We start from the raw sequence: 16,419 nt of genomic DNA on the forward strand, positions 1-16,419 counted from the left end.
CTTTCTGAGGTACTTTGCAACTCCTTTATCTCCTTCATCCGCCACATGCGTGCAAATGACATTCTGTGTAAAGTTAAAATGTGTAGGACGTAGGAGACAGGAGTCCCTGGAATATGTCAACCTTAAACTCTCATCTCCGGGGTGAGAATCTGCGCCTCGCTCCCGTTTTACACGCGAGGAGGAAATTAGGTGGCTAATTGGGGTGTGATAAGCAGGCGTCTCCACCCACCCACAGGCACGGGAGGAGCTGCGCTTCCCTGTGACAGGTGAACTGGGGCGACCTCGCCTGCCTGCCTGGTGCATCGGGCCCCTGCCTCCTGGGCTCCGCTGTTCGCCACCTGAGCCCGGGCTGGATTCCCAACTGGGATGTGTCCCCAGGCTCGCTAAGTTTCCCAAGGTGTGCCCTCCCGACAGGAGCGGGGCATCAGAGCACTTGTAGGATGATTCTCACGCCCCCCCGCCCCCAGAGCTCCTGCTGACAAAGGGAAGATAGAAGTCACGCTGCAAAGTCAGTGTAAGGTGCTCTGAATGCCAGCGGCCATGCCGTCCATCGTCCTTGCGCGTTTTCCAGACTGGAGGTATCAAATAACATATTATTGGCAGCTATCAGAGTACACAGGATGCTGTGTAATTTATATCTAAATAGAAAGTAGGACAGGCAGCTCCTCTGGTGTTATTTTGAAATTTCCATCAGAAAGAAATCTAGTCAGCTGTATAAATCGTACTGTAGAATATTGTCAAATGATGTTAAATATTTTGATGCTTTAACAATTACTTCAAACATTACAGAAGTGTTGAAGATTTTGCTAAGAGTGTGTGTTGCCACTTTAAAAAGAATGCAGTGGGGGAAAAAACACACATTACATCTCACCTTCTAAGTGCAGCCACCCCACCCACTTATATAAAACAGCGTCTCCCGCGATCCTCTGTCCAGTGTAACCCCACCCAGCGTATCCCCACAGTGTTTCCGACTTCTGTCACACTGTGTACTTTCCTTATGTGTTACTTTTGTCTCTGGGCAGTGGATACATGAATGTAAGCTTATGAGACCAGGCAATTCGGACCCAGGTTGAGGCCTGTGTCCGCAGCAGCTGAGCAGTGCTTGGTACAAAGTGGACACTGAGTAACTATTGGTTTAGTGAGCAATGAAGTGGCTAAGTGAATGTGTTGACCTGACTCTACTCCAGTGGTTCTCAACCTTGGCTGCACATTAGGCTCACCTGGGAATCTTTTTAAAATCCTGATTTCTGGGCCTCATCCTCTGGAAATTCTGTTTCTTTGTTACTAATGTTGTGGCCCCACCCCATAACAAAGAAACAGAATTTCCGGAGGATGAGGCCCAGAAATCAGTATTTTAAAAAGATTCCCAGGTGATTCTAATGTGCAGCCAAGGTTGAGAACCACTGCTCTAAAAGGAGGACGTAATTAGCAATAAACATCTTTAAATATGTATCTGTCCCACTTTATATCTAAAAACAGTGACAGATGCCCAATGTTAGCTTTCTCTGACAGGGCTGGCTTCATCGCATTGTCTCCGTCAAAATAAAGTCTCGTCTCTACATTTTTCTTGGTATTTGAAACCTGGCTTCTGTCCCTATAGTTAGAATTACTCAGTTAGAATTAGTATATTAATTTTTTTAATATGCAGTACCTCATCTATTGCTCAACTAATTATCTAATTAACTTTGCATTCTGAGAGGGTAGTTTCCTAATTACATTCTGTATGTATCAAAAGGCCCTCAAAACAAATGGGAATTAAAACTGTGTTCTCCCCCCTCCTTTTCCTCCCCCCACCCTTCTTTCTGTACCCCTGTCTGCCCCTTCCTCTTATGAAACATAATGGAGAATGAATTCTAAATCCTTTTTTATTCATATTTTAAAAGCTAGTAATCCAGCAATCAGGCTCTTTGGTATTTACCCAAAGGACTTAAAAATGTGTCCCACAAAAAACCTAGCAGGTGGATTTTCAGGGCAGCTTTATCCATCATGGTCAGGACTTAGAAGCCACCAGCATGTCCTGCAGCAGGTGACTGGATTGTAAACTGTGGTCCATCCACACCGTGGAATATTATGCAGCACTAAAAAGAAATGAGCTGTGAAGCCAGGAACAGACGTGGAGGAACCTAAATGCATGTGACTAAGTGAAAGGAGACCATCCGGAAAGGCCACCTGCTGTCTGACGCCAACTACGTGACCTTCTGGAAGAGGCAACCCTATGGAGTCGGCAGCAGGGCGGAGCTGTGTGTGCAGAGCTCCCGCAATAGCTGGCGGAATTATGTGGGAACTTTTGCAACTTGTATCTGAAGCAACACTCCTTCCTCAGAGCCAGGGCCTCGAAATTGCCGCCGGTGGGTGTTTATTCTGAGCCCAAACGGTGGAACTAACAGTCTCATTTCGAGCTGTTCGCTTTTTCCATTTACCCCGGAGAGAGGATCAGGATCTACTTAGTCCGGAAACCTTCTTTTATTTTTTTAAATAAAATGTTTTATCAGAAAAACCTGAACATAGCGGGAAGACTTGCCCATTCGGTGGCTTTCCAACAGCACCTGGGTCCACCTGCAGGCGGGAACGACTTGGTGGATAATCATTTTCCAAACGTCCGTATTAGCCCTCAAATCCGGATTTGGGCTAAGCCACCTTGATGTGTCCTTGACCCTTCATTGATTTCATTGCAAATTGAAATACATAAATCCCCCAAATGTCCCGCTATTGAATGTTCGCCCTACAGTGGTAATGCTGAAATCTCAGATGCATACAGATGTATGTTTAGTGCCCATTACTGTAGAATAAAGGACTTTGTAAGCAAACACTAATTACTTTTGCAATCGGGAGGAAAACAAAAATCCATATCAATTTAGATGATTATAGTCTGCATTAGATGTGCTCATGAATAATCTGTCTTAGCCATTTATTAAATTATAAATGCATTTTTATAAATCTGGTTGGCATGTAGGTATTTTATAAGACACAATCAATGCCAGAGAAGATTGGATTAAGAAAGCTTGTCAGATGCCTGACTGCTAGTTAGGAAAAATCTGCGGCTGTAAATGGTTCTGCTCTGGATCAAGAATGAATCTGATCACAGACCAGAGAATAACTTTGTTTCTTCCTCCTGCCGGGGGCCTTGACCTTTTTGTTGATAGCGGTTTTTTAACAGCTTCAGCTTGTGCTTTATTCCTTTTGATTTGAAAGGAATTTGATCGTCAGCCTTGAGCTGAAGAGATTGTGATCAGGGCAAGACGAAGCAGGTCACTGAGGGAAGGATGCAGAGTCCTGGGCACAGGAGTGTGGAGTCTGGGGTGGCGGACGCAGGTGCACACCCACAGGGCTCTCACATCAGCCTGGGCACCGGAGCCCACTTCTATTTCTTAGGTACCTGAGGCCACCAGCATGCATTTCAGGCTGGCATTAAAAAAAAAATCTCTAAGCCATTTGATAATTAAATGTTCAAATTCACTTCCAGTTTCCACAGATTAGTTATCTCCTTGACAGAAGTCGCCTAAAACATCAAGCCATCGTCTGTAATGGCTAAGAGGAGTATTGTTGGAGCCTCTTGTTACGAATCCTACCAACGTGTGTATGTATCATCATTGAACTCATTCGTTTCAGTATTTTCTTTGTGAAAGAAAGTGGTGGGGGAAGCTGGAGGAAGAAATGGACTATTAAGTTCTACTTTGTAAGCCCGTGAATGATCTGGTCATGTCATTTAAAAATAACTTAATAAAACTGTGTCGTGGGGAAATGTTGGTTAGAGCTAACTGGTATACCTCACCTGAAGTCGTTCCCACACCTATTTCGGAATGCGATCCTATTTGCTCAGGTTTGCTCTCCGGCCTGGAACCCCAGGAGCCAGGTCACCGCCATTGGCTTCTGCTCGTGTAGGGCTCCTCCCTCCACCCACCCGCTCATTGGAAGACAAGGAGCCCACCAGTGGGCCGCCTCATCCCCTGGGGAGGAGAATCTAGTGAAACATTGAGGTGTCGCATCCATAAGCATATTAGTCCCTCTGGAGTTTCATTTGCACCTGACATGCCAAGCGCATAGTGTGAGCTTTGTTAATATCGGAGAATTAATACGCCGGTGGGGTTTAAGACAGTGCTGTGCCCTTTTGTGGCCACTTGTGTGCCAAGCCATACAGTGGCAGCCACCAGCTGCAGGAGCCACCTGAAGAAGGCGCTCAGGTCAGCATCACAAAAGCTCATCTTTGGTGTGTGAGACACTGTCCTAACCATCTTCCAAGTATAACAATTACTCTTCAACCGTAAGAAGTACGATCCTGTGAATGGAGGTAGCTCTCCCATCATTCCAGAGCTGCTCAGCGGCATAGCCACGCCATAAATCCAGGGTCTTATTAAAAGATAGCAGTTTTATTGGGATATAATTTACCTACCACTCAGTTCACCTGTTAATGTGTGCAATTTAATGGTTTTTAGTATATTTGCAGCAAAGAATAATTATATTGATTCATCACCACAGTCCATTTTAGAATATTTTTATTGCTACCCCCTGAAAACCTTGTACTCAAGGAGCAAGCTCTGTCTTCTCCCCATTCAGTCATCCCAGCGGCAGGCCAGCACTGAACTACTTCCTGTCTCTGTAGATTTGCAGATTATTCTAGACATTTCCTGTCAGTGGAATCAGACAATGCGTGGGCTTTGTGAAGGACTTCTTTCAATCAGCATCATATTTTCAAGGTTCATCCATGTTGCGACATATAACAGTGATTTTTATTGTGAAAATACCTCACCATATGGCTGTACATTTTATGTAGCCATGTATTAGTCTAAGGATGTTAATGCATGCTCTTTTAACTACAGCTCTCTACTGCCTCTGCCTCTCCTTAGGCTGACTGGTAGCCAACTAACCACGGGAGGCATTTTGCTCCTGGCAAATTGGACAGCTCCTCTGACTTTCAGCACTAGCGGGGAGGACAGCTCCAAGCCTGGTCTCAGAGTCCCAGAGGCACCTGGGATCCAGCCTTGAGGTGTGTGTAGTTGGCAAGGAGACCTGGGTGGGGCACTAGACCTCACCTCCACCTGCCCTCAGCTCCCCTCAGCTGAATCCCAAGCTCAAGTGTCTCACTGTCCGAGTTGCAGTAAGAGAAGGAAAGTATTTTCACCAAATTTTCAGAGTAGATTGGCTCCTCGGACTACTGTGTGGCAAGTATACTTAGCATAACAATAAAGTATCACCTTTGGGTTTTTTCTTTTTAAAAGAAATTTGATTATGGCATGTTAAATTTTATTCAATTTTCCTATAAACCTAGATTACATATTAATAGGTGAGATGCATAGTGCCATTAGGAGTTGGGAACCACAGTCTCGGGTATAAAATTTATCTTATAAAATAGTTACTTAAAAGGTCCAGATCTGGATATCTATTCATGTCATCAGTCACATAAAATGAAATGTATTATTTTATGGCTTATGTAACAGTTATGTACATTGTTACGATATTAGATGTTACGAATTTTCTGGTCCTAAGGTGGATAATATATTTAAAGAAAAATGAATAAGTACCTAATTGGAAGATATTAGTTGGATTATTAATCTGCACCCTTTACATTCAATGAAACCCGTTTAAAGCCAGACTCTATTAGTCCTTCTTTGTGTTTTACATGATCCTTGACATTGATTATGATGAAAGATGGACCACGGGAGGAGAGGGGTGTTCTAGCTCTTATGAGCAAAATACTGAGCATCTTCTCGCTTGGATTCACGGCATAATTTATATGAAACACTGCTGGCCTTGGTAATTAGGAAAATGATGACAGCAAAGAGTCCACTCTATCATATCGTGTCATCTGACCCAACAAGCGATGTGTCCCACAAAGCCCCACAGTCCCGGGTGTTTAGCTAACAGAAGTGAGGAAGCAGTGCGGGCCTTCGTCTGGGGGCCGGGGCTGGGCAGCACTGTTCCCGTGAGGTCATCTGTTGAGATCGTGTGTTTCAGAAACATCAAAGAGGCTAGAAAACAAGAGGGGTTGGCCAATGGGACACGAATGCTGTTATTTATTTATTCATACACAGCTTGTCGTCGGGGTGGGACTAGTGTTCTAAAAAGATTAGGAGACCCATAAGGAAGTCATTCTTCACTCCCCGTGCGCAGGTGGAATTCGCCTGCAGGACCATTTCTCAGAGGCTCTGTGGCCTGGACGTTCATTTCCTGCGCAGAGCCGTCCACTGTTTCAGATCTTGACGCTGTTCTTTCATAGCAGGGAAGGTTTTCCCTTGCTGATTGCGAAACCCCGTTTACAGGTCAGGGTTCTCTGTGGCTGAGCTGTGGCGCTCTGGGATCCCTATAAGCAGTACTTTGCGGTCAATACAACATGTCCCGGGGTGAGCAATGCAGAAGGGCTGCCACTCCCTGTTCCTAAAAGCAGTGTCCCCTGGGAGTTACAACGCGCCTGGAGAGACATTTCTAGCCCCAGGGTTGCACCCCGCTTTTGCTTCCAGCACCTTCTGCCTCATCACACACTGTCCTTACTTTTAATGTTCCTGCTGTAGCTAACCTCTGACCTCATAGGCCCTCCTCGACCTGCTCCCTTTCGTGGTAGTCTCCTGGTCTCCAGATGGCCTTTCAGTCACCCGTGAGACCTTGGGTGCCCCTGGCTGTTTAACTGCACTTACCATGACTCTCTGTGGATGTGAGTTTCGTACCCCTTCACACAGGCCTTGCTCTCTCTCTGCTCCCACTTGTTTTCTATCACCGGGTGGCTATAAAGGATGGCAATTGAAATGCTATAAACCGTTCTCGCTGCCAGTGCCTGAGTGCGCAGATCTGGTTAGCTCACCGGCGAAGGCCATTCCGCCTGCCTTTCCGAGCCCTCGATGTGTTTTGAAATTTTCACATTTGATTTATAAACACAATGTCTCTCTTGACTCTCTCCTCCTGTTTCTCACACTTGTTTTCCTTCCTAAAGAATGAAAAATAGCAGCTGAGGCCTGCGGGCTAGAATGGAAATATCAGAGCCAGAGAAGCAGAACGAATGAAAATCATGGGTGTCCTCCCCCCTGAAATAGGGGCAGGGTCTTCCTGGGTCTGGGAACATGCAGTGGAGGCTGTTCCCTGCTCCTGATCCCGCCCGCCCTTCCCCCACCCCACAGCCTTGGAGTGATGCACAGTCCCCTCAGAGAGCAGGGGCCGGGCTGAGTGGGGATGGGTGCCCCCCACCCCTTGGTGTGAAATACTCCCGGAGCTTCTGTCTTTCGGTCAGCCTTAGAATAGTATTTTGATTTGCAATTTTATATTGATTTCAATTTGCTTCATTGTTTTCTTGGAACCATTGAAGAAATATCTCAAACAGAAACATATTGGACAGGAGGCATAGAGAGGCCCTTCCCGGAGGCTGCAACTGGGGGGTTTTCTTTCTCTTGATGCTCTGAGTGACTGTCTACCAACCTCCTTTCAGTCCCAGGAGGGCGGAGGGCGGAGGGCATGGTTGAAAGGCCTGATGGAGACGCAGGCGCACACCTGTGAGAGCACTTGCTGGATGCTCTTCCTGGTCCCTCAGCAGGAAGGCGGGTCCGGGCTGTCTCCAGGGCCCCAGGATGCCGGGGGAGGCGGCGTCTGCACCTCCCCCGCCATCCACCCAGCCGCCTTCTCACGTCTAGAGAGGCTCGTGCACGTTCATAACACTGGGGAGACCTGTACGCTTAGGTGATTGTTTAGGAAATTGCTAGTATGAAGAGTAGTTGACAAAAATATGTTTTCTGAGCAACCCAGCTCCTTCTTAGGACACTTTGTCCTGCCTTTAAGGATAACAGCACTTCTCCAGTCACCCTCAGGCATTTCCGGAGCTGCGGGCATTGGAGGGCACTTAAGGAAGGGGTGTATCTGGTGGAGTGCCTTCACTTGCTAGGTATCGACTGAAGGATGATGAAAACGAATTTAAAATATGGAGGGCCTGCAGACTGTGAGGAAACACTATTATTTCTAAGCTAAAGGTAAAAGTAAAGAATGCATTTCGTGCAATATTCTGGTGTTTATCTCTTTCCGGGTGCAAGATAGGGTTGCGATTTCCCTCCGAAGTGAAGCAGAACAAATTGCTGTGGCCAGTGGGCTGTGGAGGGTTTACAAACCACTGTCTAGTTCCTCACTTCCCCTCCCGCTGTTGGGCTTTGGAAATGTTTGTAGAAACTCTTTTTCATCCCCCTGAAGAAATACGGCAAGCAACGTTGGACATAGAGCATGCAGGAAAAATAAGTGGCTTTAAGGGCCTGTTGTAGGCCTTCACACTGAACTGTTAGCCTCGCTTTTCTGGAAGAGGCAGACCCCTCAGTCATCGGCCAGGTCGCTACAAGGATCCCCAGGAAATTCCGCATCCCAGCGAGCCAGGAGGCTGTTCCCCCTGGGGGACCCTGGTGTCTGCGTGATGCTCCTCACAGATCTCACTGTGAAAGCTAAGAACACCCCAATGGGTCACTCCTTTCAAATAACAAACTGTGCTTTCTGGAATCTGAGTGCTTTGTAGCACAAAACACCTTGTGAGTACAAGGAACATATGTTGAGGAAAATGCATGACTTTTTCCTAAATGTTAGAGAGACCCGTGTTTTCAGATGATTTGACCCAAGCCAGGTACTTAGGCTCTTCCGGATTGTGGGTGGTGGTAGTCGCATGTTTCCTTACACGTGTATCTGAGGGAGACTATGTTGGTGAGTGTGCTGTGGTCATTGATATAAGAAGAACTGAAATTAAACACTAGAGTCACGCACTATTAAGAGCACAACAAAATAAAAGCACTGCATGCCCAAGTCCATGGGGCAGGGCCAACGTCGTATTCCAGGCAAATGTATAGCTTTAAATACCATTTCACCCTGTAACATTTACAAATAAACTGATATTCAACTTGAAAGGTTAGAAAAGATAATAAGTCAAAGCTATAGGAGTCAGGAAAATAATGACAAAAATTATTAAATGATACAATCCAGGAAATAGATAAATCTAAGAGCAGTTACTGGCAAACATTATTAACTACTCTTATGCAGAAAAAAAACAAGGAAATCACATGCGCACACACACTGAATTAGTAATTAGTTATAATTATGTTACATACTAGTACATTGTAATCAGTAATTACAGGGGGGCTCTATCAATGCAGAAGAGATTAAAGGTGTTAAAGAAATGGATGATTTTTTTTGACCAATACAAATCATCTAAGTTAACTCAAGTAAAAAATATATTAAGAAACAAAATAATACCCTGCCCCCCCCCCAAAAGAAAAAAACTATCAAATGTATCACAGTGATCCCCACTGGGAGACCTGGGCTGCCGTTTTCATGGACCAACCACTTCACATGAATAATCAACGTGTAAATCTATGTAACAAAATTGCTTCAGAACCCAGGAATAGAGGAACAACTGGTAAATGTCCTCTATGCGGCAGCATCGCCTGAGAGCTCTGGGGGCAAAGTCTGACACGCTGAACCAACCCCAGCGCGGTGGTGGTCCTAGAACCTCTGAAGAACTGGGGCCACACACAGTGCTATCTGTGGTCTGAGTGTCTGTGTCCCCCAAAACTTATATGTTGAACCCAATCCCCAAGGGGATGGATTAGAAGGTGGGGACGTGGGTGTTGATTAGGTCATGAGGGTGGAGCCCCCAGGAGTGGGATTCGTGCCCTTATGAATGAGACTCATCCCTTCTTCCTTGTGAGGACAAGGTGAGAAGCTCCCTAAAATCTAGGACCAGAGCACATGTGGGGCTACCCTGGACTGGCCTATCTTTAGCCAATTCAGAGTCGTCCTAGGGAGTAGTAGTTTGTAGATCTAGACCTGGAGGCTTGGATTCACATTTTCATTATCAGTGGTGAGCATTTACCTTGGGTGACTGGCAAACTGGGTTATAGCAACCGTTTAACTTTGGAGATGTGATTATCGTTTTAGTATGACACAGAGCTTCCTTTTTCACTTTTGATACCTCATGATAAATGGTGAAAATGAGAAACTGATGGATAAAAATAACAATAGAATTTTTGGTGAATTTTCAGTAAGCAGATATTAAACAGTCTCTGTGTATTCATCTGTTTGACAGTAATTTTGGTTTTGAAAAGGTCGTCTGTTTCCAGGCTATTTTTGAGACATATTCCCATCCTTAATCTGTTTTACTTGAAAAATTATAGAAACTCAATTTATACTGAATGATTGAAGGAGAGTTTCCAAGTGTAGGTTGCTGATAATTAAATAGTTGTAATAAACATGTAAGAACTCTGGTTTATAATGAATATTCTGACAGCCCTTCTCCTACGGGAATGCTGTGAAGCAGGCAGGAGCTATGGTCCATTGTGAGGTTGTTTTCATTCATTTCATTCATACATGTGGCATAAAACGTTGCTTGTCATATCACATCTTTCCAATAGCATGCACATAGCACATACCCTTTCCAAGGTTTATCCATTGTTATCTTTCAGGTGCATATTAATGAAACCTTTAGAAGTAAGTCGTTCAAAAAAAGACAACCTCATGCAAATTAAACTGAGGTTGACCCAGTGTGTCTCTCCTCTAGTTTCACTCCTAGGACTTCTTTCCCCCTCCGTGCCCTTCCTGATGACCTCTGTCCTTAGGGATGACGTCTGAACTCTGGGTGACTCATCGCTGACATAGGTGCCATAAAATCAGGCCTACCCGTTCCTTTAGTGTGCTCGTATGGCCCACATGGTGACTATTTCCCTAACACCCTGCCGGGTGCTGTGTAGATGGTGTTGCCAGCCGAATCCAGAGCTGGCAGAGAGTCGTAAAGGAGAGAAGTCTGCCTTTCTAAACTCGGTGATCGGTGGATCTCATTTGGGAAGCAGTTGGCGCTCCATTGAGCCGAGCCTCATTCATTTATGTGAGGACCAGTATGGTGAGTGCAGTCTGTTTGTTAGAAGAAGTAGCAGCAAGAGGATTCATCAAAATAATGACCCAAAGACCCAGGAAAATCAATACCTACTTTTCAGGGCCAGATCCTTATCCTCACCCGGAGTGACAGGTTGTGGTTCCAGGATGGGCCTCCCCCACCACCCAGATCCCGAGGACAGGCGTCCCCCACCGGCTGATGGATGGTACATCACCCGGGCATTCCTGCCCACAGGTCTGTTCTGAGGGCAGTCAGAGCTCCCGGTGATGTGGGAGCTGTTTTCCCGGTTAATCTGTCAATTTTTCTCACACAGCGCGGCTGCTGTGAAAGGAATTGGGGCTGTTATCGTCCATGCTTAGATACAGTTTGTAAAGTGCAAGGTGGGAGACAGCAAACCAAACACAGCATGCTAGTAACTTCTCTAAAAGGCTCCGTGTGTGCTCTCAGCTCCCGCAGCCCAGGGAGCTGGCATCCCTTTCTCCCAAGAAGATACACTGTTGCAAAGTCATCCGCCTGCTGCCGTGGTCGGCAAACTGCGGCTCTCGAGCCACATGCAGCTCTTTGGCCCCTTGAGTGTGGCTCTTCCACAAAATACCACGTGCGGGTGCCCATGTACAGTGCAATTGAAACTTCGTGGCCCATGTGCAGAAGTGGGTATTTTGTGGAAGAGCCACACTCAAGGGGCCAAAGAGCCACATGTGGCTCGCGAGCCGCAGTTTGCCGACCACTGGCCTGGTGCATCAACTGGTGCAGGCATCTGCAGGATGACTCCCAGAACTCCCTTCCGACACTTAGTCATCGGACTTCATCTCCCCATTGTTTGGTACTTCTCTACCTGGAGGTCAAAGTTAATTTGAATGTTAATGTTGGATGGGGTGATCTGATAGGTGAACAGCAGGTGGGTGAGCATATCGATACTTCGTCCTGTGAGTCAGTCCTTCACCAGATAGGATCTGGGCAAGCTGCTGCCATGGGCTGGAGACACACCTGCCTCCCTCAGGAATGGTGAGCTACACCAAAGTGTCTTCCCACACACCAGGGTCTTTCCTCTGCACAGGATGTCTCTGTACTTCTCCCCCTTGAAGCATTTCTAAGATTAACCAGGTTTTTGTATAATCGCCCCCTCCCTGTATGTGAGAGCCACGGATTCTCTGTTCTAATTGAGGATGCGGAGGGGGACATGGTCCGATCTCAGTGTGCAGGCGAGCACTGTGTTTCGTGTATTGAAGTTGTCTGTCTGTGGCATGGACAGGCTCCTGAAGCTCTCTCTTGTCATAACATAGTCTTGGAAATCCACGTGTCGCTGCCTGTTAGTACTATCCTAAATGCTGCAATTTGTTTATACTCCTCCAATGAAAGAGGGAAGATTCAATGGAAGGGGAAAAATAATAGTTGTTTTCCCAAGCATTGTATGTATATTACTTCATATTCACAAGTACCACATAAGAGAAGTAGCACCATTATGATCTTAGACTTCTGGAATATGCAGAGATATGCCAGAGGGACAGGAAGTTGAGTGAGCAATGCCTAGAAACCACATTTTTGGGTCTGAAAGCCTAAATCCTTTTTGGCTTCTTCAAAGAGAGGAGACTTATAAAAAGAGAGTTCAACTCTTCCAAGGCCTCATTTATATTAATAATAAAAAATAACTAAATAAATGTTTTCCAATTTCAAGGAAGATAGATCTCAAGAGCATTTTGGGTATCCGTCAAAATCCACATTTTTGGCGTTTTTACCTCTATTTTATTTGAAAAGTTGGTCTTCCCCGATCTTTACCTCAGAGAATGAAGGCAGAAGGTGCCTTAGCGAAGAGAAAGCCGTGGGAACAAAAGTCCGGAGGGCTGCGGGGATGGAATTGTGGAGGGAGCGTTAGACGGAGGCACCGAGCCGTGGTCTGCAGCCCACCATCGGGCTGGGTGTTTGGTTCCACTGTGACATGGAACTGAGTTTTCTCCCCTGACCCTTCAAGCTCTAAAATGCTTTGCTATCTTTCAACACGCATGACATGTGTGCATGTTGTAGACAGAGCTGCGTGATAAGCAAACTATTCAGCCCTGGCCGGCGTGGCTCGGTTGGTGGGGTGCCACCCATGCACCAAAGGTCACTGGTTCAATTCCCGGTCAGGGCACATGCCCCGGTTGCAGGCTCCGTCCCCACAGTGTGTGTAGGAGGCAGCTGATCAGTGTCTCTCTCTTTCCCTCTCCCTTCTTCTCTCTCTGTAAAAACGATAAAAACATTTTTTTAACAAGAAAACTAATTCACACACACACACATCATAGGAAACATCCTCTGTGGTATAGGGCAGGGGGTCCTGGGCGAGTGGAGCTTATGTGCCCAAATTCATGGTCCCTGTGTCACCCTGGGTTTAATGTTTGGTTTCAGTCACCCTTCCCGTTTAACACCGACGCCCCATGTTACCGTAGCGTTAATGGACATTTCCCGTGTCCCAGGTGGACACCTGCTCTTGTTGTTGACCTTCATTGTGCAGCTTTATCGGTGTAGTTAAGGTTAATGGTGCGTACATTTTATACAAGACACCAGTCAGTATTTCATTGTAATTTGCCACGCGAGTAAGGATTACCGTTGCCAGTTTCCTGTGTCACGTTTGGCTGCCGTGGGTTATCCCGAGGCCAGTATCCACGTGAGCTCAGAACCGTCCACGCTGCTGACTTCTGAAACTGTTATGCAGGAGTCTACGTTCGGTTGATCATTTCTTTGTTGATTACTATCGGTCTTTCTCTCTGAGCAAATCGCACAGGCACTCCTGGAGTTTCCTTGCTCTAAAGGGAACAGCGGTTATAATTAAGAATAATTACAATCGCAACAGCAAAACCCTTTTTAGAGCATCCTAGGTACGCTCTCGTTCGTAAAATATTTTCATTTCTGCAGCACCAGCCCTCGGTAGCCTCTCAGGGGAGAAGTCTGACACAAATGGCGAATGAATCCATGTGGAGGCCTTGGGTTGCTCGACTCTCCGAATGGGAAATGCCAGATACGTGGACCCTTCTGGCTCAGCCATTCCCCTTACAGCCCTGAGGGGGCCCATTTCTGTTCACAAGGCACATTAATTCTTATCTCCCTCATAAACATGTATTTGTTCGAAGCATCGCCTCAGTTGTGAAACGTGGCTTGGAACAACCCTGGATCACTTAGCCATAAAACAGCTCCCACTAAGGAGTTGGGTCCATCGGGGGTCAGCGTGTGTGCACCCAGGGGTGAGCCACGTGGCCCTGGGAGAGTTCATTAAAACTCCAGCCCTGGCTAGTTTGGTTCAGTGGATAGAGTGTCGGCCAGTGGACTGAAAGGTCCCGGGTTCGATTTCGGTCAAGGGCATGAACCTGGGTTGTAGGCTCCATCACTAGCCCTGGTTGGGGTGTGTGCAGGAAGCAACCAATCAATGTTTCTCTCACATCGATGTTTCTCTCTCCTCTCCCCCACCCCTCTCCCCCACCCCTCTTCCTGGGGCCGCATGGAATAAACGTGCAGGGTGTCTGTGCAGGGGTGTCTCTCTCTAAAAATCAATGGAAAAATACCTTGAGGTGAGGATTAACAAAACAACACAAAACAAAAAAACCCTCCAGTTTCTTAGGTTTAGATGGAAACAGTGAGAGTCTGACCCCACAGACTGCTGAGAGCTTTCAATCAAGCTCTTCCGAGTGATGGGGCGGAGCAGCCATCCAGAATGCCGACTTCTGCGTTGTTTAAACGGCCATGCTATTAGATCAGGTTTCCAAAATTCCTTTCCCTTGCATGGGGTCACTGTAATTTTAATAGCCTGTGTTTTCAGTACCATTATTTTTTTATTCATATCAGTTTTAACTTTATTCTTGCTTTCTATTTAGCCTTGTGATAGATTGTCTCTGAAGGCTTGGTTCTGTCCAAGCTACTATCTCCCATTCCCACTTGGAAATTGACATATCGGCGTGGTTAAGAAGGACATCTGTGGTCCTATAAACTCTGGAATCGTTCACATCCAGCTCTGCTCTGTCACCAGGCTGTTTGTCAGGAGAGAAATGTGTCTTATGACCCTTAGTGACGTGATCGACCTTCATTTTCACTTAACCAAAGGCACAGTGAGCTCTCTGAACTAGAGTAACATTGGTTTATTCAGAGTGCATGTCCATGGCCTATGATAGGGGCCCGGTACTTGGGGAGGCCACCCAGAGAGAAGAGAGAATGGTAACACAGGGGGTGCCCATTTGTTTTATATGCGTTATAAATAAGTTACTGCCCTAGTGGGTTTCTATTTGTAAACATGCTACATCTCTGCCCGCGCTCCATGGTCACGTAGGGATCATATGGTAACATGTACATTCGGTTACTTCACTTTGTAACACTATGTAACACAGTGGTTGGGCAGTGTTCCCAATGAGGAACAGTGCATCAGTTTTCATTGAAAGCTACACCTAAATGTAAGTTAGACTAGACTTGTATAATTAATGATATTTCTGAGTGGCCGATCTACATATACATCTACATTAATGATACTTTCAATCATAAAAATATCTCAAGACAATGGCTTTACTCACACGTAAATTTATGTACAGTAGAAACTCATTTAGAGGACACACACATACACATAAACATGGAGATATGAATATATGCATTTATTCTTGGTAATATTGTGTGTATATTTTCCTGAGAGGGGAAAAACTATTGCTTCGGGGGAAAATACTCTCAGGTGCAAAATTATTTTGCAATTTAAGTTTAACTTGGTCGCCTTAAGAGGACAGATAATGCCATATTTATGGGGAGAGTTTGTTTTGTGGTATCGTTACCCTCATTTTACATATTTATATAAATACCAAGAACCACGGGGTGTCTCCTCCCTTGCTCACCATTTCATGATTTTAAACCCTCGTTTATATAAATACCAAGAACCACGGGGTGTCTCCTCCTCCCTTGCTCACCATTTCATGATTTTAAACCCTCTGTAAAGTGCCTTCTGAAGAGATTGTCTCTTTTTACTGAATCTGACCGCCACCAGGTCTCCTGGGCTCCTGGAGCCCTTCCACTAACAGAGGCTGGGGGGTGAGTTGTCCGACGTCACGTGGCCAGAGGGAGGCAGAGCAGGGAGGACCTGGCCTCCTGGCCCCTCTGGGTGGTTCCATCAATCCCGAAGGCCACACCGGCTGCATTGGATTTTCATTTCCTCCGAAGTCCATTGTAAAGTGGGAAGAGTTACGCATCTGATACAGATGAGCTCATTTATACTTGCACAGGTACTAATTGTGTGTTTTGTTCTCATTCTAGGAATCACTGACATGCAGTCACTGCACAGCATGCGGCCCCAGGAACTGCCCTGAAAGGTAAGCTTCCCACAGGGAAGAGCCTCCTCACAGCTCCTTCACCTCTGGTTGGCGTGCTTAGTTTCTATGGAAACAAACAGCAACAACTTTTCGGGACAGATTGCCACCATGAGCTCATTTGTGGTGGTTTTCTGAAAGGCTGCAGTTCGCGAAGGCAGTGATGTCAGGTACACTGAACCCTGAGCGTAGGAAAAGAAGACCTTTCCCAGGTCTCTCCGCGGGGGGCTCCCTCAGGCAGCCTTTCTGTGGTTCTGATGAATTTCGGAATTTAAA

General features: G+C 46.1%; 1 protein-coding gene across 2 annotated transcripts in view; it reads left to right on the top strand.

Moving 5' to 3' along the window:
- Positions 1-16,419, top strand: part of CNTN4 (contactin 4) — a 387,684-nt gene that overhangs the window by 32,060 nt on the left and 339,205 nt on the right. For both annotated transcript variants that reach the window (XM_005881887.2, XM_005881885.2), the window contains exon 2: positions 16,091-16,146. The gene's annotated coding sequence lies outside the window, so the exon portion shown is untranslated. The remainder of the gene's footprint in view (positions 1-16,090; positions 16,147-16,419) is intronic.

This window comes from Myotis brandtii, unplaced genomic scaffold, assembly GCF_000412655.1.
Source record: "Myotis brandtii unplaced genomic scaffold, ASM41265v1 scaffold693, whole genome shotgun sequence".
Lineage (NCBI taxonomy): Eukaryota > Metazoa > Chordata > Mammalia > Chiroptera > Vespertilionidae > Myotis > Myotis brandtii.